At 46.2% G+C, this 11,459-nt stretch overlaps 1 protein-coding gene across 3 annotated transcripts in view; it reads left to right on the plus strand.

Moving 5' to 3' along the window:
- Window positions 1-370: 370 nt before the first annotated feature.
- Window positions 371-11,459, plus strand: part of TMEM246 (transmembrane protein 246) — a 19,140-nt gene continuing 8,051 nt past the window's right edge. Inside the window, exons 1-2 of one of the 3 annotated variants that reach the window (XM_019555127.1) lie at window positions 371-661; window positions 4,252-4,582. The gene's annotated coding sequence lies outside the window, so the exon portion shown is untranslated. Of the gene's footprint in view, window positions 662-3,464; window positions 4,583-11,459 lie in introns of those variants that run through there. The other 2 variants (XM_019555125.1, XM_019555126.1) reach the window with 2 other exon arrangements.

Below are 11,459 nucleotides of genomic sequence, written 5' to 3' on the forward strand. Positions count from 1 at the left end.
GGAAAGGGGGCTCCTGAAGAAGGTGGCGAGACTGAGTGAGGCCCCTGGTGTTAAAATGAGGCAGGACACTATTCTGAAAAGCAAGGTGGAGGAAGGAGCTTTTCAACATACTTGGGGAACGGTCAACTTACATGTAAAACAGTGAAGGTAGGAAGAAAGCAAAAGGGTTGGGTGTAGCCTCTGGTATTACTGCCAGAACAGGGAATTGACACACACTCCAGCAGTGAAGGGGTTAACAGTGTGTTAGTCCTTAGTGAAACAATTGTGACTCACAGCACAAACCAGGGGATTCAGCTATGCTAACAGCTCAGCATGCGGGGTTATAGTAACCTTTGTTCTGTTTTTTGCTCTCTCTCTTGTATTCGTGGTCGGTCACTTCCTCTCTCTGCCTGCCTGTTTCCGCTGGCTCTGAGCATCTCTGGTTTGTGTGGTCACGTGCTTGAGCTTAGATGCCTTTAATCCCACCCTCATGGAGGGGGAGGAGGGAAACTGCAGGGCAGAAGTGAGCAACAAGCAGAGCTGCCAGGATTTTCCCTAATGGAGGCAAGGATCCAGGATGGTGAAACCTTGCAATTTCAAGGAGCACTGGGAAAGGAAGAGAAGACACGCAGGAATGATGGGCTGCTTGGGTCCCAGGAGAACTGGTGCTGATAGGAAAAGGGTAATTCTCTGTATACTCTATTGTTCACCTGGTTTCTCTTCTGGCTTTCAATGTTGGCTTTTGCTATCAAAGCTGGCTTGATTTCATCTGTTTTCTGTAAGCGGTTTGAGGAGGCTTAATATACCAAGGGGGCTTTGAGAGTCCTTGGATGAAAGGCCCCATCCGGAGGAATGCATGTTTTTGTCCTGCACAGTCCCTTTGGGGGAGAAAAAGAATAAACGAGGAGTAGGAAACTTAATGACAGTGCAGATCTGTTCTATTTGAACCAATATATAGAGAGTCTGGAAAGGAGCTGGTGTTAGCCCTGCCCATGGTGCAAGATTGGGAGGGAGGAAACAAATTGTGCTGGGTGTTTAGTGCCTGCTAGAAGGGTAGTAGAAACAAGGGGAAATGGGTGGTGGTCAGACTCTGTCCTTGGAAATAGGGAGGAAAAAATGGAAGGAAACAGTGGAATCTGGAAACACTGGATTACTGTATATATTTAGAGTCTCTGGTACAGCCTCAGTGAACAAACAGAGCCTGTACGACCTCCATATAAGGCAGCTGTGAGTATCTGACCAATATTAGATTCTCCATTTTCTTGCCAAGCCTGCAGGGAGGGAAGGATCAATTTAACCAGTGCCCCTTCTTCTCATCCCCAAGGTAACTGCTATTAATCCCTGTAAGTTGCCACTTTCAGGATCACATTATGTTCTCTGGCAGCCCTCCCAAAGGAAAAGAAAGTTGCTAAAATATCCCTTGGGGTGCAGCATGTACCTTTTAAGTCATGGCTCACATACGAAGTTAACAACCATTTTGACTGCCTGGTAAAGTGCACAGCATATGCTGTTAATGATAATACTAATAAGAATAATCTGCATCTGTGGTGGCTTTGCAGCTTGGTTTACTAGTTCATCCAGCCTCTCCTCCTCCTATAGTCACTGGGAAAATAGTTTCATGCATGATGTATGGACTGTCATATAGGCACAGTGTTTGAACAAGCACTGGCTGGTAGGGCAGAGGAAAGAACTGTAAACCTTCACCAAATGGCAAAACACTGTTGTTTTCCTAGTCCTAAAATGGGGTGTGTGGGGTGTGTGTGCACGTGTTTGTGGAGTAACATATATACCATACTTACTCAAATATAAGATGACCCGGATTATGAGACAACCCGCTAATAATTAGATTCTGTATATGGACAACTTATCCTTTTGTTATAATTTTCCAAATACAGAATCTAATTATTGGAGGTTTGCCTTGAATTTGTCCCCATTCCACTGCTACAGCAGGGAAAATAAATCTGGAGGATCAGAGAGCACCCCCTCCCCAACTTCTTCACCCTGCAGCCCCACTTCCTCCCCTCCCCCAAACTATAAGACCCGGTCTCCTTGAGCAAACAAAGTAAGAAGCAACTTTGAAAACACTGACCAAGAAGTAATCATATCCATAGTAACTTGCATGTAGGGAAATGAGTACAGGTACCTACAGCAGTACTGCCAACCTCACCATGTGATATCATGAGACAAACTCTTAAAAATCAAGAGATTTGGAGTGTAAATCATGAAACACTATTTTTGAAGTGTGTGTATGTGGGGGGTGGTTATTTGTAAAGGTGTGGGGGGCCATGGGGGAGGGTTGGAGCCTAGAGAGTGGGGGGCCCCCACACACCCTGGCAGGATGCAGGGTACTGTGGGTCAGGAGTGAGGGGAAGCAGCAGGGCAGGGGGGCTGTGGCTTGGAAGTGAGGGGCAGGCACACACACAGACAGCTGCCTGTGGCTCTGTCACGTTACCCACCCTGATCCTGGGTGATCCATTTCTCTAGTCCCTGCCCCACTCCCTCTGTCACTATGGGAGCTTCGATCTACCGCCCCTGCCCCTCATCCCTTCCCTATTCCCCTGCCCCTTCCCCTCCACAGACTGACCAGGATGGCACTCCTATACATGCCAAAAGAAAATATCTGGAAATTTGATTTCTCTATTGAGTCAGAATTAATTTGACTTGGAAATCAGGAGTCTCAGGATTTTTTCATGAGAGCTGGCATTATTGCTATCATGTTAGCTTATCCAGAATTGATGCAGTTTACCTCTTCTGAAACTGCTATAAGTTTTAGCACATGTACTCCAAAAACACACACACACGTATACCTTTACAGTTCTGTCTCATGACCAACCCAGTTCACTTAACAGTCCATAACACACACACAGTTTATCATAATCATCATCATCCCTGTTACAATACCCTAATCACACTCGCTCATTGCCTGTTTCCTTCCCCTTCCCCCACCCCACACCTTCCTCCCAACTCTTCTGTTTCTTGCCCCAGTCCTTTCACTTATTGTCATTATTGTCATCATTCTCTCCAGTGGTTTTGTTTTTGAACAGTTTGTGCCAGTCTTTTCTCTTCCATTTGTCCTCTATCTTCTCCCCACTGTCTTCTACCGCCTTTCTGTAGTACAGCTGCATCTCACTCGCTCCCATTCTGTTGCAATCCTCAACTGGGAGGTTCATGTATCTGTGCATAAGCATATTCCTGGTCTTCCATAGGGAATTCCTGAAGCAGAAGATGAACAGGTCGAAGCAGGCTGCTGGGGTCCCTTGCTGCTTGGTCAGGTGGCCAAACAGCACCACCTCTCTGGTTAGGGTCTTGACCCCTGTCGCTATCATGAGAAATATGATTACTCTCTATCACCCTCCCCCCAGTGTATGGGCAGTTCTAGAGGAGGTGGTCAATTGTTTCCTCCTTCTACTGACGAGTTTGCCTCGTGCAGTTCAATGGGCCTCTCTGCCCCTCTTTGTGTCTTACCCATATGGGGAACGCTCAGTGCTCCTTCTGCAGATCCTTGTGGAAGATTCACTAGGTATGTATGTCCATGGGCAACAATCTGTCCCTTGCCCTTACTACCTACTGTATCTTGAAGTGGTTTTGTCATAGTCACCAGAGCCTTGCAGTGTAACTTGTATCTGCTCCAGGACCTCATAGAACTATGGCAGTTCCATAGTCCACAGGTACATATTGAACAGTGCACATACCCACCAACATCCATTAGCCCAAAACCAAAAAACTTATGATTTACCACATGCCTCATTGGGCTGGGCCCCACCAGAGACAGCAGTTTCAAGTCATGGTGACCCGACAGCTCAGCACTGTTCAGTATATGTGTGTACTCCAGATACCAACCCCTGCCACAAAAGGTCCATGTGCTAATTACCTCCCCCATTCATGACTGGAACAAGGTGTTCTTGTGATAATTCCTGGGATTCTCCAAAAATGGATATGCAGTTGAGGTGCAAGGCAAACTGGTTTGGCTCCATCTCATGGAGAGTGGAGCTATATTAATCATATGCAACAGGCTGAGAGAGAAGGCAACAGAGGGATTCTACATATTCTGTTTGGGGTCTTGTTCAGTGATGTTTGCCAAATATTTAAGACTTTTAAAAAACAGAAATAATTGGAAAAGGGAAAGAAAGGGTGAGAGCAGCTGTAGGAGTGTGTGAAGGAGTGAGAGGGGGTAAACAGAACCGCCAGGGTGCCTTATTTGCCAGGAGGGAGAGACTAAGGGTGGAAGAGCAGCCGGCAGAGAGGGGAAGTGAAAGTAAATGGAACTCACAGTGTGTGCAGATGGTGAGGCTGAAGGTGGAGACTGGAGGGGAGGAGAAGCAATTGCAACAACACTTACAGAGCAGCCTCTCACTCTGGATTGAAAAAGGGAAGCTGCCAGGAGGTATTTCTGGCCCCAGAGAAGGGCAGAAGGGGTCGATTTCCTGCAAGCCACTGAGAGGAGTGGCTGAGCATTCCTGAAAGCAGGTATTGCTGATCCTACCAGAGAAATACTGCTGGAGTGAAGAAGGAGGTAGGTGGAGGCTTGCCTACACAAGGATTCTGATAAGTAATGGAGCAGAGTGACAGCTGAGGATCTTGGGAGGAAGACTGCTTTTCTCAGGTTAGAGCCTCCCTGGTGTGGCTTTGCTGTGCTTGGGAGAGAGGTCCTGTTGGGACTGTGTGTGTTCACTAGTAGACCAGAGCAGATCTGTGGTGAGCAGCGATTGGATTGACTGGCTTTGTTCTTTTTGATATGAGAGATTGATCCCCAGGTGAAGGGGACATAGACTGACCCCAACGAGAAACTGAAAACCATTACATTTTGAGTATTTTAGCCCACACTAAGGCAATCCCCTGGAGGGGGTGGGTGCCAGACTAAGACTACAGTCATCCAAGTGGTCGAGGGCTGAGCATTAAACCATCAGGCAGCATCAAAATCTGGCTGCAGAGAACTTTGAATTCCATCTGGAGTGGCTAGGGTGGGGTAAAAGGGAAGTTAGAGCCCCACAGAAGACGACAGATATCAAGACCTGAAGGATCACCTCAGGGTATTGCCTCCTAGTAATATAGTGTCATCAAAGTCGCAGCAGGAAATAAAAACATAAAATCAAGTTCCTGGCAGACCGGGTGATCTGAGGTTGAGGTCCATCCTGTCACTGCCTGTAGGTAAATGAGCTCTTGGCAGTGGCAACAACCCCTATAATACCTACAGTCATCACAGAGCGAAGAGGAAGTTGAAATTGAAATATATTTTATGTGGCTCACCATGACTTCGTCCTGGCAGGGGAGACACCACGATGATGGTGTTGGTACAGGGGGGGTTAGTGCACCAGGAAAGGTGTGATGTCCTTCTTCCCAGCCTTGAATAACTTGATGTGGTTGAGGATGGAGACCTGTCCAATGTACTGAAAGCAGGCACCCCTACAAGAGTCTACTATAGCCTCCCAGTGCTACACATTTTATGGCACTGGGGGATTGCTCTTGGGTTTTCCCTCTAGCTTGCTCCTTTGGCCTTTTGGCTAAGGGCAAGTGATATTAGGGGGCCTCTGAACCCCAAGGCCTCCAGGCTTCTGGCTTGCACGTAGGATGCCTGCCATAGATTGGGGAGTATCTGAAGCCCCAGACTGACGAGTCTGGGATGTAGGATATTTATTTGCTGGTGTTAGAGCCACACAGGCCTGAATGACTGGGCTCTGCTTGTTTGATGGAATTCAGAACTGATTTGGCTGCTGTGGCCTCAGACATGAAATTTAAAAAAAAATGTGATTAGATTCCCATCAGCGTTTTTACACTAGAGGAGAGTGCCAGAGCTTGCTCTAGCCTTTCTGAATGCTGGCTTGGTATTGTAGTATCTTCAAGCTCACTGCTCATTCCCTCCTTTTTTAAGAGGGATCATTTTTTATTATGACTAAAACTGCCTACCCCTCAGCATGGAGAGGACATTCAGACTCTAGTATGAATGTCCTGCTTACCATCTACTACAATAGATACATTTTGATTGTGGTGATAAACTGTCCCTGCCTACAGTTTCAGATTTACCAGCAAAGGCCTTTGCTCACAAGAGAATACATTTACTTAAAGCTGTTTTTTTTGCATTACAGTGCAAAGGTGGTCAATACACAATACACAGTACTTCCTGAATGGTGCACAGCTGTCCTTTATTCCTGCTTGTTCTTTCCCTATTTTGCTTGCATCCTAAAATCCGATGCTTGAAACAGGGGTCCAGGAAGCTGAAGTTTTGTGTACACAGGTATTCCACAGTCTGTGCTCATGACCATTTGGCTAGTGACAAAGGGCTTGTCTGCATAGGGAAATTAATTGGAACAGCTACTGCAGAATAAGATGTTCCAAAACAACTGCTCTGGAATGGCATCTTTTACTGGCATTCTGATTCCAGAAGAAGACTGCTTCTTTCTGATTTTATCTTCTTAAGCCAAATAGTAAAAAGGTGTTCTTGTTCTGGAATAAAAATGTCTGCCCAGGGAACTCTTCGGCAATAGGTTTTCAAATTCATTGTCCCATGTATGCATAAATAGCCACTGCACAGGGTGAGAAGGGCAGCCTGACTTGCTATAAACATGAATAAGATACCTCCCTGCCTACCTTTCCCTTTAAACTCTTGAGGACAAGAACCACCTCTCTTCACCTCTCAATTTCTTACTATATTGAAGTACCATGCCTAAAACACTGGGGCCCTGAGCAAAAATCATTCATATTAATACTAGCTCCTCCTCCTTCCAGGTATCTGAAGCATGCATATGCCTAAAATTTCAGTAGCACAGAGGAAGTGATTATGGTGGCAGCCAGTGCTGAAAGCAGGATATGTTCAAGGCATGTCTTGTAAAACAAAACTTGCAATTTTTATTGCAAAACCAGACCAGCACCTTTTTTCTAGACTTTGGGGACTTTCTTGCCTACTTCTGAGGGAAAGTTCTGGTCATTATCCACATACAAGCTATTTTTTTTCTTTTTGCAGAACAGAGTGAAATGACTGCGTGGTTTATTTTAGAGCCAAGAAGTAGCTTTTGTGCTTATCCTGCAAAAATCTCACTTCCCAGTTTCCATGCAAGTGAACCACCTTGGAGGCAAAAGGGAGACCTTTCTTCCAGGCATTCACATGAATCTTAGAACTGGCAGTATGATTTGGTAATAATATGAGTGTTTTTCCCTTGGAACATGTTTAGGGCAATAAGGGATGAGGACTCAGGAAGTAGATGGGGAGCACAGCTAGAGCTTTGATACCACCCCTCTATGTCCTACATCAGCAAGAATGAGCCACTCTGGAGGGTAGTTATCTGCTGTTGGCCATGTGCACTAGCAGAAAACTTTATTCTGGCATCAAGGTAGGAGCCAAGGAGAGAACTGCAAGTCATAGGGCACGTCTATGCGAGACGCTAACTACACAGTAGCCTAATACTGCGCAGTAGCACATCACAGCATGGCCAGTGCTAATATACTACTGTGCAGTATTATTAGGCTACTGCGCACTAGCATCACTAAAAAAGTGTTTGGTGGTGCTACTGAGCAGTAACTCTGGTTATTGTGCATTTATTTAGTACATGATTATACAAGTACTAAATTAAATGCACAGTAACCACTGTGCCTTTATGAACATGTAGAAGTGCCTGTAGTGTAGCGTGTGCCTGGCCTGCTCTTGAGTTTGCATAGCTGTAGATAGGGCTGCCTAGGTAGCGATCTAATCCAAATAATGTAGTTTAACTACTGACTGCTGACCGTGGGCAACTGGTGCCTCCTGGCTCGGGGCGGGGGGGCACTAGCGGCTGATTGCCAACTGGGGGGGCAGTTCCCCAGCAGCCAGGCACTGCCAGAAAAACCAGAAGTGCTGCCGGCGCTTTTTGGGGTGGGCACTAGCCAGCACGCCCCACTCCCTGGCCAGCAAGGGCCAATTTCAGGGGGGGCACATGCCCTACGCATTGCCTAAGTCACTGACTTCCCTGTATTTAACCTGCTTGATACTGTGTTTCAACTTCCTCTTCAAATTCCAGAAAAGAAAGCACAATTCTTCTCTGTTTACCTCTTTACAATGGTCTGTCCTGGGAAACAGCCAAAGAAGATTAAGCAAAAATATGTTGCCATGAGTCAGCCTGGCTACTTGTTGGCCCAAGCAGGGGGTCAGCCCTGTTCTCTGTCAGCAAAGCACCCATTTTCCACGCTGATAGAAGTGGAAGGTGACAGAATTGTGTTTGACACCTAGAAGTTCTACCAGGTAACATGCTGCTGCATCAGGCATTTCATTTTAGAAGTTTAAAATGAACAATTAATGTATTTTTTTTTCTAGAGAGATCAGCCCTCACCTGGGCACCCCATGTGATGATCAGGCTTTTCCAAAAATGTGCAGTTGCCAGCAAACCCCTGTGGTCCACCCTGCACACCTTCCTGCAAACCTCCCTTTATAAATCTGTGGTGTATCAACACCTTGAATACTGTACCATTTTGATCACCCCCTCACCCAACCTCAGAAGGGGCACAGAAGAACTAGAAACTGTACTAGAAACTAGAAAAGGGCAGCAAAGGTGATCAGGCGTATGGAGGGGCTTCCATATGAGGAGAGACTAAATAGGCTTGGATTTTTCAGCTTAGAAAAAGAGGTACTTGGAGTGGGTGTGATAAAGGTTTACAAAATACTGAATAGCACAGAGAAAGTAAATAGAAACATATTTGCTATCTCCCAGAATACTAGAACTAAGGGACATAATATAAGACCATTAGATAGTAGGTTTAAAACTAATAGAGTATATTTCATACAGCATGTAATTAAGTTGGAGAACTCATAATCCACAAGATGTTACAGAAGCTGATATTTTCACCCACTTCAAAAAGGGATTGGTCAAATTCAGGGAGGAAAAATCCAGCAGTACTTGTTGAACATGACAGCTAGGAGTGCAGCCTCTAAATCCCAACTTCCCAAACCTCTAAATACTGGAAGCTGCATGTCTGAAAGGAGCAGGGCATGGAAAATTTTGGACATGTCCTGTTCACCTTTTTTCTCAGCATCCACACTGTGCCACTGTGTGAGACAGGTGTATTTGTTGGGCAGTGACTCTAGACCTAGGCCCACCAAGAATGACAAGGCCCTGTCAATGGCTAGAAGAACGCAAAACACAACTTTTTTTTTTTTTTTTGGGGGGGGGGAGGAGGACATGTAATTCAGTGGGATTTAACTGTTTGCCTGGCTTTCTTTAAATCACTACCCCAAAAATACCGTCTACTTGTAAATCTAGCAAAGCACAACAGCTAATTCCTTGGAACGACAAGTGACAAAACAGGAACAGGAGTGAAGGATAGGTTAATAACCAAGATATTAAAGGAGGACACTGAGCAGATGCTCAAAGACATCCAAGGAGCCATTCAACACTTCCCAGTAAAACTGTGCTTGGAAACATGCACATACAAGGGTAAGAAAGATAGTTGTGCAGTTACCTAGGTCCTCTTTAGGTAGCTTGTGCTTCCTGGTCAGGTAATTGGACAGCTTGGCCTAGGCCAGGAGGAGATTGACCAGAAGATCCCTGAGTTTCATGGGGCTATGGATGCAGTGCTTATAAATTAAAAGGTGTGGGGCAAAGTGCAGTCAGAACCTCAAAAAGAGGTTCTTGAGGAGGTCAAATAGGGCATGCAGGTGCCAGGGTCTCTCTTTGCTGCAGAGGATGCAGCTGTTGGGGGAGTCTGTGAACCGTGCCCTGCATGTGCTGGGGCTGAGGACTGCGCAGGAGCTGCCCAACTATAACCCCAGTTACTCCTGGGGCTAAGGTGGAGGACAAGCTAGTCGACTGCGGCTCCCTGTCCTGCCATTTGGTATTTGGGTGGACACAAAGGCATGGTAGCGAATGGTGTGGAACACAGGTATTTACAGGAAACCGTGAGGCACCATCCGGAAACAGACAGGTTTGATGTCCTCTGATAGTACAGGGAGAGTGCCTGGGGGTGATGTAAGGGGAGGGGGAAGTGATGAGGTTAGAGTCCCACATCCAGCTCCAGAGGGTTGGGAGTTATGGGTAGGTAGAGGCTGCACTCTCCTAGGCTGTTCAATATACACAAGGGATGTTGGTGGTAGGGCAGTGTTGACTGACTAGGGTATGCAGTAGGGAGCACCCAGGTAGACAGCTCCATGTGCTGGGCAAGTTCAGAGGAATCTGCTCACCCCTCACCTGACAAAGACTAGGAGGTCTCCAATATGAGTGGTCTTGGCCAGGCCTGCTGTGTGAGTTGGGATTCTGGGCTAGATGGACCTATGATCTGACCCAATAAATAGCAATTCTTCTTTTTTTATGTAGGCTTTCAAGAAAATTTCCTCCCCCCAACTTGTCTCCAGCTTGTTGGAATTTAAGGTAGGAGATGCTATACCAAATCCAAATGGTTTGTTTAGGGTCAAACTGGCTGGATTCTGCTGCTTTAGAGCAGTGGTTCTCAACCTTTTTTGTACCAGGACCCATTTGTAAACATCAGTGACCAGTCCTGACCTACAGGGGGCCCTACCAGTGCCCCTCACTCCTGACTCACAGCTCCCTGACCCTGCTGATGCCCCTCACTCTGAAGCCACGGACCCCAAGTCCTGCCGGTGCCCCTCACTTCCGACCCACAGTCCCCTGCCCCCTAGGCCATGCTGGTGCTCCTCATTCCCAACCCACAGCCCCCTGCTCTCCTCAGCCCTGCTGGAGGGGATCCCTGTGTGGCTCGGGCTGGAGCACGGTGGCTGCAATGGCTCCGGCTCACGTGGGCAGCAGTGGAGGGAGTCCAGCCATGATAATAGCATCATGAGCCTGCCTAGAGAGGCAGCAATACAGGAGAGAATATGCTGCCTCTTGAAGACGAAATGGTCCATGTATTTCTTCCCCCTCCCTTTCCAAGCACAAGCGCAGTCCTAAGAGAAAATTCCAGTGGGGTAACATAGAAGCCCCTTAACTGTGTCACTGGGGAGGGTGATGGGTAGGCACAGTGAATTTGATATGTATGCAAATACAATTCCTCTGGAAGGATGCAGCATCATTTAGCTGATGGCCTTATAAAAGCAAATGCGCTGGAAACATAACTTTACATGAAAGCTATGTTTATAACTACATATGAATAGCTGATAAGCTGAAATTGGAATAGTGCTCCATAGATTGCACTTTCTGTAAGAGTAGTTTCAAGTGGAAGCTTATACCTTTTCAATAAAATACGTAGCATGACACAAGAAATACTGTTTAGAAAAGAAGTGTAAAATATAATCGTGTCACGGAGAATTACTTTTTTGGAGCGTACACCCACAATCCATTGCAACTATATAAATAAAATCTTAAGCAGGAATAAAGAGACAATTGGCAAAATTTCTGAAAAACCTGGGTAATACCAAAATATGAAGCATCTTGATAACAAGCACAAGGGCTTGAATGGAAAAGACCTAAACTTGGGACTGCATTTAAAAGCCAAACCTGACAGAATACAAATACTGTAAGCTTCTGAAAAAAATGGATCTAGATTTCCAACTCTGAGGTCTCCAC

Source organism: Crocodylus porosus, unplaced genomic scaffold, assembly GCF_001723895.1.
Source record: "Crocodylus porosus isolate Cpor-Errol unplaced genomic scaffold, CroPor_comp1, whole genome shotgun sequence".
Classification (NCBI taxonomy): Eukaryota; Metazoa; Chordata; order Crocodylia; family Crocodylidae; genus Crocodylus; species Crocodylus porosus.